This window comes from Hypanus sabinus, chromosome 8 (assembly GCF_030144855.1).
Source record: "Hypanus sabinus isolate sHypSab1 chromosome 8, sHypSab1.hap1, whole genome shotgun sequence".
Classification (NCBI taxonomy): Eukaryota; Metazoa; Chordata; class Chondrichthyes; order Myliobatiformes; family Dasyatidae; genus Hypanus; species Hypanus sabinus.
The window spans coordinates 112,730,221-112,746,023 of NC_082713.1; the positions used below are offsets into that span (position 1 = coordinate 112,730,221).

General features: G+C 44.0%; 1 long non-coding RNA gene across 1 annotated transcript; it reads left to right on the top strand.

Moving 5' to 3' along the window:
* The first annotated feature begins 3,314 nt into the window (after nucleotides 1–3,314).
* On the top strand, nucleotides 3,315–6,976 carry LOC132397793 (uncharacterized). Its single transcript, XR_009513451.1, has 2 exons — nucleotides 3,315–3,425; nucleotides 5,949–6,976. It is a non-coding gene; the product is annotated as an uncharacterized LOC132397793 (long non-coding RNA).
* The last annotated feature ends 8,827 nt before the right edge of the window (nucleotides 6,977–15,803 follow it).

Sequence of the window (15,803 nt, forward strand, 5' to 3'; positions counted from 1 at the left end):
TGTGATGTGCTAAACTGTGAACCGCTGAAGGTTTTTGCAGCCATGGGCAGAGCCGTTGTCATACCAAGCCGTGATGCATTTGGAGAAAATGTTTTCTATATTGCATCTATAAAAAGTGTGGCACGTGGCCAAGTGGTTAAGGCATTGGACTAGCGATCGAAAGGTTGTGAGTTCGAGCCCCGGCCAAGGCAGCTTGTTGTGTCCTTGAGCACACTTAGCTACACACAGCTCCAGTCCACCCAGCTGAGAATGGGTACCGGCAAGATGCTGGGGGTTAGCCTCACAATAGACTGGCGTCCTATCTGGGGAGGAGTCTCGTACTCTCAGTCACTTCACACCACGGAAACCGGCATAAGCACCAGCCTGATGAGCCTATAAGGCTCGGGAGAGACTTTAACTACCTATAAAAATTCACCTGGAACATGCCAGATTTCTTTAGCCTCCTGAGTCTGTTATATTCTAGATTATTTAATTCATTCAATTTTAAATCTTCATTTGACTTACTGTATGTCATATCCTTTTTCTCTGATTAACCTTTGTCAGGTTACTTGGGATGTGCTTTTCCAAGGTAATTCTGTGAGCTACACTCAGAGGCTACTTTATTAGGTACACCTGCACACCCACTCGTTAGTGCAAATATCTAATCAGCCAATCATGTGGCAGCAACTCAATGCATTAAAGCATGCAGACACAGTCAAGAGGTTCAGTTGTTCAGACTAAACAGCAGAATGGGGAAGGAGTGTGATCTAATTGACTTTGACCGAGGGTGGAATAATTGTTGGTGCCAGGTGGGGTGGTTTGAGTATTTCAGAAGCTATTAATCTCCTGGGAATTTCATGCACAGCTGTTTTCTGGAGTTTACAGAGAGTGGTGCAAAAATAAATCAAAAAATAAAATCCAGTGAAAGCTGTTCTATGGGAGACAATGCCTTGTTAATGGAGAGATCAGAGGAGAATAAAACCTGCCCACTGCATCACTGGCACCAGCCTACCTAACATCAAGGACACTTATACAGAAGGGTGCCAGAAAAGGGCCAGTGTGATCCCACCCACCCGGCTCATTGACTGTTACTCCCACTCCAATCAGGGAGGACAACCAGACTCAAGAACAGCTACTTGCCCCAAGCAGTCAGGCTGCTCAACACCTCCGCCCTCTAACCCACCCCCACTCTCCACTACTTTATCATTTCCTGTCATGTCTCCTTATTTACAGACACTCCTGTACCTAATGTCACTGAATAGACGTACAGTCAATCTATGTGTATAAGCTATCTATTTAAATTTATGGTGTTTTATTATTATATTCTTTATCTTATTGTGTTTTTTGTGCTGCATTGGATCCAGAGTAACAATTATTTAATTCTCCTTTACACTTGTGCACTGGAAATGACATTAAAGAATTTTGAATCTTGAGAATGGCCAGCCTGGCTCAAGCTGACAGGAAGGCAACAGGAACTCAGATAGACACACGTTTCAATCCTGGAGTGCAGAAGAGCATCTCTGAACCTTGTTGAACCTTGAAGTGGATGGGCTACAGAAGCAGAAGATCATGAACATACCCTCAATGGCCACTTTACTAGATACAGTTGTTGAATTGATTATCAAGCTGCACATTTGCATGTCACCACCAGACGGCAGACATAAGCCTCATTTTGGTCAGAGATTTGGCAAAATTATTCTTCTCTACAAATAGTATACTTAAAGGGATTTCAAGTTTGTTTTCTTTTTTTTGAGCATGTAGGTGAATGTGCGACTTTAATCCACAAGCTCACTGGAACTGGGCTTTCTCCACAAGACAAAAGATACGCAGGGGAAGGTCAGCTGCTGGAAATGCCAAGGTTGAGCCCGACGATCTGTAATTGTAGGTCTGAAGGGGCATCGGGGCACAGCAACTGTGGAATAAAGATCCAATTGTATAAATCAGTCTGGAATGAAAAATCTAATATTGGGAATGATGCCATTGTTGGATTGTTGTAAAAGAATTGTAACTGGAATTGGTTTATTATTGCTGCATGTGCCAAGATACGGTGAAAATCTTGTCTTGTGTACTGTCCATACAGATCAGATGGTTACACCGTGCATTGAGGTAGAACAAGGTAAAACAGTAACAGAGCAGAATCAAGTGCCTCAGCTCCAGGAAGAGAAAGTGCAGGTAAACAAGAAAGTGCAATATCATAACAAGGTGGATTGTGAGGTCAAGAGTCCATCTTATCATTCAAGTTGTTTCTACAAGAGCCTAATAGCAGTGGGGTGGAAGCTCTCCTTGAGCCTGGTGGCGTGTGCATTCAGACTTTTCTATCAGAATGTTTGGGGTGGATTTGATCTTTGATTACTCTGCCGGCTTTACTGAGGCAGTGAGAAATATAGACAGAGTCCACAGAGGAGGGGCTGGCTTCCGTGATGGTCTGATCTATGTCCACAGCTCTCTGTAGTTTCTTTCAGTCACAGGCGGAGCCAGTTCTCGAGCTGTATTGTTCTGTCTTCTATGTATTCCAGCTGAAATATCTTTAGCAAAGGCAGGTTTCTTTTAATTGTTTGCTCCCAGAATGTGGGCTTTGCACTTTCCCTCACTCTGGGTGGCCTTGTGAGGCCACGTCAACCAGGAACTGGGACGCAGTTACAACACTAGAGGACTGGAGATGAGATTGGGTGAAGATATAATGTCTCTTTCTCAAAAGGGCATTGGACAGACCAGATGTCCCAGTTTGAGAAATGACCTTCAGAACTGGCATTCTCTGAAGAAAGTGACCCTCTACGCCAGGAGCCTAACAAGCTCAGGGAGATGCAATGAGAATGGGCAATGCCCGGCCACACAGATCAGTGAGGTTCTTGAACGTGGTGGGTGACGGATCTCGTTGTGGGGCAAAACAGATATCCTGACTTTCAGGATTCAAGTTTATTTGTCACACGCACATCGGACGTACAGTTTGCGTTAACAATCATCGCACCTGAGGGTGTACTGGGGGCAGCCCGCAAGTGTCACCCCACATCTCCGGCACCAGCATAGTGTGTCCATAACGCTCAGCAGAGCAACACAGAACGAGTAAATCGGAACAGAACAGACAACAAAAGGACAGCAAAGCAAGCCCCATTCCTCCCTCCCACTTCCGTGCAGGCACAGACACTAACCCGAGGGTAGGTCGTCTCGAGAATGAAAATGTAAATGTTTGCAAAGCATGGAATTGGTTCCTTATTGTCACACATGAGATGCAGTGAAAAAGCTGTCTTGCATACTGATCATACAGATCAGATGATTCCCTGGTGCATTGAGGTAGGACAAGGTAAAACAATAACAGAATGCAGAATAAAGTGTAACAGCGACAGGGAAAGTGAAATGCAGGTAAACAAGATTAAACCAAGGTAGATTGTGAGGTGAAGAGCCTGTCGGGTGGACTAAGGAAACTTTCAATAGCCTTATCACAGTAGGTGTGTGCTTTCAATTGTTTTGCTGTTGTTAGAATGTGTGGTGGTGTCCTTCCTTGTGTGCTAGTCGTTAGTGCAAATGACTCATTCCATGAACACGCAATACCTAAATCTGAGCCTGATGCTGGATCATCCGCCTGATGGGAGAGGCAAGGGGTGTGTGGGGTCTTTGCTTATTCTGGCTGTTTTACTGAGGCAGTGAGAGGTATAGATCAACCTCACCTCCATCTCTATGCCTATTGTTCTTGCTGAAAAAGTTTGTTTCATCTACTAAATACTAAAATCAATTATTCTGATAACTAAATTAAAATGTTCCCATCCTCATCCAGGATGTGTGGTGTCCGTTGGTCCATGGGCCAATGAACAGACCATGTTCTTCCTCCAGGGACACCCAGACACAAACATAAATGCTGAGGTTGGCCACGCAGTAAGAAATCCCTCAAATTCTAATGAAGAAAATCAGCGGTCCTGACCAATTGGAAGGGACATTTCCAGTGCATACATTCCAGGCCGTCCAACATACGGGGAGAATGAAATGGCATTAGTGAGGACTGGTACAGTAAGGATGTGAAGCAAAGGATCTGTTTCTGTGTATTTAGTGTCTACATTGTCTACGGCTCTTTAACTCCCTGAGTCGACAAATTCCTGACTCTGTGACATGACACTCTGACTCTGGGTCTCTGGGTCTCTGTGACTCTGGGTGTCTGGGTCTCTGGGTCTCTGTGACTCTGGGTGTCTGGGTCTCTGTGTCTCTGTGACTCTGGGACTGGATCTCTGGATCTCTGTGACAGGGTCTGGGTCTCTGTGACTCTGGGACTCTGGGTCTCTGGGGCTGTGTCTCTGTGACTCTGGGTCTCTGTGACTCTGGGACTCTGGGTCTCTGGGTCTGTGTCTCTGTGACTCTGGGTCTCTGTGACTGCGACTCTGGATCTCTGGGTCTCTGGGATTTAGTGACTCTGGGTGTCTGGGTGTCTGGGTCTCTGTGTCTCTGGGACTGGGTCTCTGGGTCTCTGTGACTCTGGGTCTCTGTGACTCTGGGAATCTGGGTCTCTGGGTCTCTGTGACTCTGGGACTCTGGGATTTAGTGACACTGGGTGTCTGGGTCTCTGTGTCGCAGGGACTCCGGGACTCAGTGACTCTAGAACTCTGTGACTCTGAGATTTAATGACATCCTTTACAACCAGTTGCTCATGCTCAACTGTGGTCAGGTAGGAACAGTTGCAGCCAACTCATGCACAGTTTTCCACAGACAGGACGATGACGAACATCTGATCATCTGTTTCAGTGACCTCGGTGAAGGCTGGTGTGTGACTGTGGCCAGTAGTCATCCACAATGCCAAGGGTTAAATTATCATCAGGCAAGAGTCATTATTGTCCAACACCAGGCTTCGGAAAAAATCAGAATCAGAATGAGGTTTATTATCACTGATGGAGCCGATTCTATGCCAGTGCACTGACCAAAGAGTCACGAGAGAGAATGGAACATCAAGAACCGCGAATCAGCTGTAGGGGGTTCCGCACTCAGCAAACGATGCGCTCTCTGTCTGCCTTTCATTAGCGGGACAGAGTCTGTTGCCGATCGTCGAATCAGAGAATGGTTAAAAAGTGACGCGGCAGACTTTAGTACCGTAAATCAGTGGGTTGTTTATGCCTTCCCTCTTGCTGTATGAGTGTCCACTCAGCCCCTCTATTAGGGAGAGAGTGAGCCTGTGGAATGTTGATTTGTTGGGTGAACGATTAGTTTTTGTTGTATTGCAGGCCATGGTCTCTCTTGCGAGCTTTGCTGCTGCTTGTTTGGCGGTTGGAGGGTGTTGAAGTGTTTTGCTGAAGTAAGTGGGGCGGGGGAGGGTCAATGCTTTGCTGCTGCTTGTGCGTGGGGGTAGTGGGGGGCTTTGGGCTTCTGTTTTTACTCTCACTCATTCTTTGGGACACTCTTCTGTTTTTGTGGATATCTGTGAAGAACAAGAATTTCAGGTTATATATTGTATACATCCTCTGATATTAAATGGAACTATTGAACTATGAACTATTTTGTGAAGTGTGTTGTTTTTGTAGCAGCTGTCCAGTGGAATATGTAAAAAATTAAGTTACAAATAAGATAAAGTAAACCAATGGTCAAATGAGGAATAGACAGGTTCATGGACCGTTCAGTAATCTGATGGTGGAGGGGAAGAAACTGTTCATAAAATGTTGAGATTGTGCCTTCAGACTCCTGCACCTCCTTTTGGAGGCAGCAATGAGAAGGGGGCATGTGCCTCCTCAATCAGATAACTAAATGGTCCATGAACCCATGAACTCTACCTCACTATTTTGCCCTCTTTTTCAGTGCTTTTTTTCATATATTTCTTATTGTAATTTATAGTAATATTTTTATGTATTGCACTGCTCTGCTGCTGCAAAACAAGAAACTTCATGACACATATCAGTGATAATAAACCTGATTCTGATTCTGATTAATTAGAACTGATGTCTAGATTGAGCTGTGCACTGACAGATTTCAGACCAGCTGTTACTCTCTTCCAACAGGACATCATGAGGGGTTTGAAGATGGCAGCAGATGACCCGTTTTTATTGGGACCCGAAGAGACATCACCCTGTGAGATATTGCTGTGCTTAAATTGGCTGCAACAGCTTCCTGAGCTGAAGCCTCTCTGGGGGACAGCGGCTGTGAATGGTGCTATCGAAATGCAGTTCTTTCTTTTTATCTGCTGGAAAGATTTTTAAACCGTTCTGGCTGTTACCCTCTGGAAGGTGGCACTGTTGAGGGCAGGAGCATTTGGGTCACCCCATACAAGCTCTCCAACAGCAGAGACAAAGACAAGAACTCCAACCCAATGAGGTCACTGCCAACAGCTGCACAGTGATGTCATCGCTTAGCACTCTGCATGTGGAAAGCCATTGGCTCGTTGCGTGTCATCTGAGACAATGTCACCCAACACAGTCACAATGGAAGCAGTTATTAAGTTGTACCAAAGTTCTTCTGTATCCAACAGCATTGTAGTTGTCAACAGTACAGGAATGATCATCAAAGGGTTGAAATTTTACTCCTGCATTGAAGAGGAGGAGGCATATGTGTCTGGAATTAATCAGCGTTAGAATTTGTGTGTCAGAACAGAATGTTTCTGCTTCAACATGCATGTGTAATGTCCTGGGAAAGGTTTCACTTCTAATGTAATGGTTTCTCTGTGACAGCCATGTTTGGGTTATAACTAGAGATAACGGGGCTTTGGAATGTGCACCGTCCAACGAAGGGAGTGTTTTTTTTCCTTGTTGTGTGCCTGAGAGCAAATTGTTCGAGGTCTTTTGTTCGGCGGAAGATGGAGCGAGGAGATGTCGGAGTGGAGAGGTTGTAGACTGCAGGACTGTGTGGACTTGGAATGGGGTCAGGAGTCAATGATGCCCGGGGGAAATCGATGGAGGACTAATGGATGGGAAACCATGAACTCCAACGTGCATATTAGACTGTTTCATTACAATTGGCCCTTTTCTTTTTGTTTTTCTTTACTAACCCTCTGGTCAAATTAAGAATTATAAAGCTAAATCATATAATTGCATATGGTGTACTGTCATGGTACTGATTTGTAACAGGGGAACACATCACACAGCATCCACACAAACAAGAGGTTTTGCTCCTCGGATTTCATACGTTTGGCGGGGCTGGAGACTGTCATCCCCAGACTAACACCTCCGGCCAAACCTGAGGGTTACACGTATTAGGTATTTCCTGTGGCAACAGAAATCGACAACAATCGTAAAGAATTATATAAAATATAAAGTTAGAGGTTAAAATACAGATAGGGAATGAAATATACATAAGTACATCATATACTTACATTGCATAAAAAGTGGGTTAAAGAGTTAAACAATACAGATTCTGCAGATGCTAGGAATTCAGACCAACACATACAAAATGCTGGAGGAACTCAGCAGGTCAGGCAGCATCTATGGAAATGAATGAACAATTGATGTTTCAGGCCGAGACCCTTCACTGGGACTGTAAAGGAAATAGGAAGATGACAGAATAAAAGGGTGGGGAGGGGAGGATGACAAGCTAGAAGATGATAGGTGAAGCCAGGTGGATGAGGGAGGGGGGTGAAGTAAGAAGCTGAGAGGTGTTAGGTGGAAAGAGGCAAAGGGCTGGAGAAGAATGAATCTGTTGGGAGAGGAGAATGGATTATGAGAGAAAGGGAAGAAATAGAGGCACCGGGGGAGATGATAGGCAGCTGAGAAGGAAAGGTAAGAGGCAAGAGTGGGTAAATGAAGAAGAGTGAAGGGCAGGGGGGAATAATTATCGGAAGCTGGAGAAATTGTTGTATCTGCCATCAGGTTGGAGGCTACCCAGGCAGAATATGAGGAGTTGCTCCTCCAACCTGAGAGTGGTTTCATCATGGTAGAAGAGAAGGCCTGACTGACATGTCAGAATGGAAATGGGACTCTGAATTAAAACGTTGGGCCACTGGGAAGTTCCACTTTTGGTGAATGGAGTGGAGGTTCTTGATAGAGCAGTCCCCCGAACTATGTCGGGTCTTATCGACGTAGAGGAGCCCGCACCGGGAGCACCAGATACAGTAGACAGCCCCAGCCTGGAAGGACAGTTTGGGACCTGGAATGGAGGTGAGGGAATAGGTGAGGGGGCAAGTGTGGCACTTCTGCTGCTTGCCAGGAGTAAGTGCTGGGAGGGAGATCAGTGGGAAGGGATGAATGTACAAGGGAGTCATGGAGGGAGTGACCCTTGCAGAAAGTGGAGAGTGGAGGGGAGGCAAAGGTGCATTTGACGGTCCCTTTGGCAATGGCAGAAGTGGCAGAGAATGATGTATTGGATGCAGGTGCTCATGGGGTGGTGGTGAGGACAAGAGAAACTCTGTCGTTTACAATGCAGTGCAGTGATGGGGTAACAGATAGAGAGGGGTTGTGGGAGCTACCTGGAATGGTTGATCAGATTAACTGCCAGTGGGAAGAAACTTCTGTGATGGTGTGAAGGTTTCTTTTTAATAACCCTGTCAGTGCTTTCCAGAAAGTGCTTTGGAAAAGGTCGTTTACAGGGTGGGTAGTGCTCACTTCTTCATCCTGGTCATATACAAGTCGTACAGTTTTGGTAAACTTCAATATCTTCTCTGATCTCCTGCCAGTTCATTCTAGTTGTCGTTTCTTGCCTGCAGCCTGCAGTCTTCATCACTGTTTAACCTTAAAGGAAATCTGTAAATAGTTCTGATTCTTTGAACTTCGTTGACGATTTGGAATCTTTCTGACATCCCATTTGCATGAATCACAAAAGGCCGGTTTGCAGGTGCAGCAGGCTATCAAGAAAGCACATGGAACGTTGGTCTTCATTGCCAGAGAGATTGAATTTAAGAGCAGGGAGGTTACGCTGCAACTGTACAGGGTACTGGTGAGGCTGCACCTGGAGTAATGTGGCAGTTCTGGTCTCCTTACTGCAAGAAAGATACTGGCTTGGAGGTGCTGTAGAAGAGCTTGAGATGAGATGGTTAATCATGAGGAGAGATTGAGTCACCTAAACTAACTGGAATTCAGAACCACGAAAGGGGGTCTTAAAGAAACATATAAAATGATGTTATTATATTATCTCTACCTGAAACATCGACCTTCTGATTCCATCCATAGGTGCTCCTGAATTTCTGAACACTGAATGTTTTGTTTTTCAGGGCTTTTGTGCCCACAACTCCACTAAACCTCACCTTAACATTTTTGGAATGGTGGGGGTGGGGGGGGGACCAGAGGAAGCTCATGCAGTCAGACGGGGAAGGTACAGACAGCGAAGGGAATAGAACCCCAATCAAGGACCCCCACTATCCATGAACGCTCGCTTCTCATTACTACCATCAGGCAGGAGGTAAGGAGCCTTCGGTCCCATACCACCAGGTTATTACCCTACAACCATCAAGCTCCTGGGCCAATGTGGATAACTTCACTCACCTCAACACTGAACTGATTCCACAACCTATAGTACAGTGGTTCCCAACCTTTTCTATGCCCCACACCCCTAGGAAATGTTTGATTAATGTTTGCCTCCCTACAAAAGTAATATCACATTTGAAGATGAAGAAGTCTAATTTCTAATTTTTGAACCACAAATTGAACCATGTACAATACTGTGGGTGAACAAATTGAAATTTAAAAAATAAGCTTTTAATTCAGTGCATAAAATGCAAATATAAATTGAGCAATTAGATTCTAATTTATTCAGAAAAAATTGTAAACAGTAAATTGATGAGAATCCTCAACTCTGAGGTCTAACTCCCAGGTAACACTGATGAGAATCCTCAACTGTGAGGTGTAACTCCCAGGCCGGGCAGTGGGAAACTGGAGTGAGTTTACGCCTCTCTCGATTCGGGCAGTGGGAGACTGGAGTGTGCTTGGGACAAACATTACTACCAGTTCTCTAGGCACACTGGCAGCTGGCTGAGTGATGACTGGTGACTCGTCACTCAAGGACACAAGCCACTCTTTATCGCAACCCCTGAAATTCCATCTCGCACCCCCTGGGGGTGTGGGCACCGGAGGTTGGGAACCCATGCTGTAGATTCATTATTAATGTCTCTAAAAATTCTTGTTCTTGGTATTTTTCATTTATTTTAAAATTTGAGCGATTTGCCTTCTTTTGCACATTGGTTGTTTGTCAGCCTTTGTTTATAAATTGTTTTTTTTGTAAATTCTATTGTATTTCTTTATTTTCCTGTACGTGTCTGCAATTAGATTAACCTCAATGTGGTATGTATTGCCATACGCTATATACTCTTTGATAATAAGTTTACTTTTTGACTTTGACTTTGATTTTGATGTTATATGCATTTTTAGACGGTAGAACAGATTCCTAATGGTGATGAGGTCATTCTGGATGTTGACTAAAGGGTGAGCGACAGCAGGTGGAGAACGTGTGGTAAGGAAGGCAGCACACTATTTTCTTTTCTACTTTCTACAGCTCATTCTAACTGGAATAGATCTGTGGGCTAGACTTCTTTCAATTGCTCACTCAGTTCAGACAGACAAGAAGGCAGAGGACATTAGATCATAAATCTTTCCCCAAACTGTACGCTGCAGTGTTAATAACAGTCTGTGATTACATCCCTGTTGTGGTTCAGTTCGTGGTACCTCATGTCTCTGAGTCAGTGATGTTGGTTCAGTCTCACACTGGGTCTATGACCATGAGTGTGTAGGCAAATGCTCCAGCATAGAGGAAGGGTGAGTTTGTCAATAAGGTTTTTTTGTGGAGATGTGGCAATGAGGCCAATCAATTTTCTTTGACGACGTGCAGGGCAAAAGATTAACAAGAGTTACAATTTCAAACCTTTACATGAAGAAATCTGCAGATGCTGGAAATTTAAACAATATGCACAAAATGCTGGTGGAACGCAGCAGGCCAGGCAGCATCTATAGGGAGAAGCACAGTTGATGTTTCAGGCCGAGACCCTTCGACAGGACTGACTGAAAGAAAAGATAGTAAGAGATTTGAAAGTAGGAGGGGGAGGGGAAATCCAAATTGATAGGAGAAGACCGGAGGGTGAGGGGTGAAGCTAAGAGCTGGAAAGGTGATTGGCAAAAGTGATACAGAGCTGGAGAAGGGAAAGGATCATGGGACGGGAGGCCTAGGGAGAAAGAAAGGGGGAGGCGTGCACCAGAGGCAGATGGAGAACAGGCAAAAAGTGATTGTGAGAGGGGCAGAGAGAGAGAAAAAAAGGGGAGAGAGTATAAAAGGGGTGGGGGGGGGGAATAAATAAATAAATAAGGGAAGGAGTAAGAAGGGGAGGAGGGGCATTAACGGAAGTTAGAGATGTCAATGTTCATGCCATCAGGTTGGAGGCTACCCAGACGGAATATAAGGTGTTGCTCCTGCAACTTGAGGGTGGCCTCATCTTGACAGTAGAGGAGGCCATGGATAGACATATCAGACATATCAGTGGCCACACATTTTAATTCCATGTCCCATTCCCATTCTGATATGTCTATCCATGGGTTGTTTCCTCTGGAGCACTGAAGGCCTAAGAGAGAACTGATAGAGACTTATAAGATTATGAGAGGCACAGATAAAGTAGACAGACAGTATCTTTTGCTTAAGGATGAAATGACTAATATCAGAGAGGATGCATTTAAGAAGGGGTAATTTCAAAGGAGAAGTCAGAGGCAAGTTTTTTACACAGGGAATGGTGGATCCCTGGAATGTGCTGCCTGGGGTTAGTCAAGGCAGAGACAGTTAGATAGACTCATGGATGTGTGAGGAAAATGAAGGACATGGACATTGTGTAGGCAGAAGAGAGTAGCTTGGTTAGTTCTTAAAAATTTCTTCACCTCGGCAATTAGTCTGATTAACTACCCTAGTTAGTACACTGTGCCCCCTCTATTACCTCAGTCATTCTGATGCATTGTGAACACTTTTTATAATGCTATTTTAAATTGTAAATACATGCTGATATTTCACAGTACAAAGTTCAAAGTACATTTATTATCAAAGTATGAATATACAACCTTGAGATTCGTCTCCTTATAGACAGCCACAAAGCAAAGGAACCCAATAGAATCCACTTTTAAAAAAGACTGTCAAACACCCAATGAGCAGAGAAAAAAAAATCAAATTGTGCAAACAATAAAAGTAAGCAAATAATATTCCAAACCAAAGTTTGCAAAAGTGAGTCCACAGTCACAAAACCAGCCATCATTGCAGCTGGTCCAGGAGCCTGTTAGTTGCTGGCCGCGGCCTCAGAGATAAGTAAACATTGTGGAGCAGCAAGCTGAACACCAGACTTGTCCATCGGCTCTGGCCAAAACACCCTGACCTTTTCAGTCTGGCCTGGCACTTAAATCAGTCAGACCTCAGATTGTTCCTTGCTTTCGGACCTGGGCCTAGTTGCTTCAATACAGCCTCAGTATTTATGCACATTTATATGGATCTATGCATATTTTATTCAATATCCATATTTAACTTTATGTTTATATAATTCTTTATTCTGTATAATTGTTGAATGTTGTTTGACTGCATATCGCGCTAACACACTACAACAAATTCCAAATATATGGCGAATAAAGTTTATCCTTGTCATGGATAGAAAAGGTTTAAAGCGACTGGGGCCAAATATGGGTAATCGGAACTGGCTTAGAGAGTATTGTGGTCGGTAAGCACCAACCGGTCCATAGGGCATAGATTTTACTATATACTACCTTGAAATTAATTTTCTTGCAGGTGTTTATAGGAAAATAAAGAAATAGAATTTATGAAAAACTTTACATTAAACACAGATGGACAAACAACCAATGTGCAAAAGAAGGCAAACTTTGCCACTAAAGAGCATTAAAGAGTCCTTGAAAGTGATTCCATAGGTTGTGGGATCCATTCAGTTTTGAGATGAGTGAAGTTAACCACACTGATTCAGGAGCCCGATAATAACATAAGATAAAAGAGCAGAATTAGGCCATTCAGCCCATTGAGTCTACTCTGCCATTTTATCATGGCTGATCCTGGATTCTATTCAACCCCATACACCTGCCCTCTCACCATATCCCTTGACGCCCCAACCGATCAGGAATCTATCAACTTCCACTTTAAATATACCCATGGTCTTGGCCTCCACTGCAGTCTTTGGCAGAGCATTCCACAGATTCACCACTCTTTGGCTAAAAAAATTCTTCCTTACTTCTGTTCTAAAAGGCCGCCTCTCAATTTTGAGGCTGTGCCCTCTCGTTCTGTACACCTCCACCAGAGGGAACATCCTCTCCACGTTCACCTTGTCTAGTTCTTTCAATGAGGTTTCAATGAGATCCCCACGCATTTTTCTAAATTCCAGTGAGTACATGCCCAAAGCTGCCAAATGCTCCACATATGTTAACCCCTTAATTTTCGGAATCATTCTCGTGAACCTCTTCTGGACTCCCTCCAAAGGAAATACATCCTTTCTGAGATAAGGGCCCAAAACTGTTGACAATACTTGAAGTGCTGCCTGACTAGTGTCTTATAAAGCTTCAGTTTTATGTCCTTACTTTTATATTTTATTCCACTTGAGATACTTGTCAACATTGTATTTGCTTTCTTTTCCACAGACTCAACCTGTGAATAAACTTTCTGGGAGTCTTGGTCAAGGACTCCTAAGTCCCTTTGCATTTCTGATGTTTGAATTTTCTCTCCATTTAGATAATAATCGACACTATTGTTCCTTTTACCAGAATACATTATCATACATTTCCCAACACTGTATTCTATCTGCCACTTTTTTGCCCATTCTTCCAACTTGTCTAAGTCCTGCTGCAATCACACTGCTTCCTCAGCACTACCTACCCCTGCACCTATCTTCGTATCATCCACAAACTTTGCCACAAAACCATCAATTCCATTATCCAAAGCATTGACAAACAATGTGAAAAGTAGTGGACCCAATACTGACCCCTGAGGAACACTGCTAGTCAGTGGCAGCCAACCAGAAAAGGTCTCCTTTATTCTCACTCGCTGCCTGTCAGCCATTCCGCTATCCGTGCCGGTACCTTTCCTGTATCGCCACAGCATCTTATCTTGTTAAGCAGCCCCATGTGTGGCACCTTATCAAATGCCTTCTGAAAATCCAAGTAAAGGACATTCACTACCTCTCCTTTGTCCACCTTGTTTGTTACTTCCTCAAAGAACATAAACAGACTTGTCAGGCAAGATTTCCCTCTATAGAAACCATGCTGACTTTGACTTATTTCATCATTAGTCTCCAAGTAACCCCGAAACCTCATCCATAATAATAGACTCCAACACTTTCCCAACCACTGAGGTTAGGCTAACTGGCCTATAATTTCCTCTCTTCTGTCTTCCTCCCTTCTTAAAGAGTGGAGCGACATTTGCAATCTCCACTCCTCCAGGACCATGCTAGAATCAAGTGATTCTTGAAAGATCATGACCAATGCATCTGCTATCTCTTCAGCAACCTCTCTCAGGACTCTGTGATGTAGTCCATCTGGTCCAGGTGAATTATTCACCTTAAGACCTTTGAGTTTGCCTAGCACTTTTTCCTTTGTAATAGCAATGGCCCTCACTCCTGCTCCCTGACACTCATGGACCTCTGGCACAGTGCTAGTGTCTTCCACAGTAATGACTGAAGCAAAGTACTCATTAACTTCATCTGCTGTTTCTTTATCCCCCATTACTACCTCACCAGCATCATTTTCCAGCGGTCCAATATCATCTCTCACCTCCCTTTTATTCTTTATGTAACTGAAAAAACTTTTAGTATCTGCTATATTATCAGCTAATTTGCTTTCATATTTCATCCCTTCCCTTCTCACAGCTTTTTTAAAAGGTTTTGCCTTTTGTTGGATTTTAAAAGATTCCCAATCATCCAATTTCCCACTACCTTTTGCTACCTTATATGCCCTTCCCTTAGCTTTTATGCTGTCCTCAACTTCCCTTGTCAGCCATGGTTGCCTACCCCTGCCATGTGAGAACTACCTCTTCTGTGGGACATATCTATCCTATGCCTTGTGACCTATTCCCTGAAACTTCAGACACCTCTGCTCTGCTGTCATCCCTGCCAGTATCACCCTCCGATCCACCTGGGCAAGCTCCTCTCTCATGCCTCTGTAATTCCCTTTACTCCATTGTGATACTGATACATCTGACTTGTGCTTCTCCCTCTCAAATTGCAGTATGAATTCAATCATATTATGATCGCTTAATATTATTAATCATATTAAGAGTTTCTTTACATTAAGCTGACAAGTAAAACCAGGGTTACTACACAACACCCAATGAAAGATAACCTTTCCCTGAGTAGGCTCTGAGAAGCCATCACGTAGGCATTCAACAAATTCCCTCTCTTGCGATCCAACACCAACCAGATTTTCCCAATCCCATTGCATATTGAAGTCCCCCATTACAATTGGTACGTTATCCTTATTACATGCCTTTCCCAGCTCCCTTTGCAATCTCAACTCCACCTCTAGGCTACTGTTTGGAGGCCCATATATGATTCCCATAATGGTTTTTTTACCCTTGCAGTTTCTTAGCTCCAGCCACACAGATTTGACGTTCTCTGACCCTCTATCACCTCTTTCCATCTCTTATCAACAGAACCACACCACCGCCTATGCCTTCCTGCCTGTCCTTTTGATGTTTAACTCCCAACTATGACCTTTTTTCAGCCACAATTCAGTGATGGCCACAGTGATGATAGTTGTAAGGTAATATCTGTTTCTGAACCTGGTGGTGTGGGACTTGGGGCAGCAAAGAGAGGAGATGATGGATGTTGCTTTCTTGTGGTAATTGGCCAATTGCTGTCCCTTACTACACGTTACTAAAACCACTGACCTTTTTGCAAGGATGTTGTCTGGCCTGTTGGGAAATTAAAGATGGGAACAGAAGTGGGGTATTTGTCCACTTGAGCCAACCAGTAACATAAT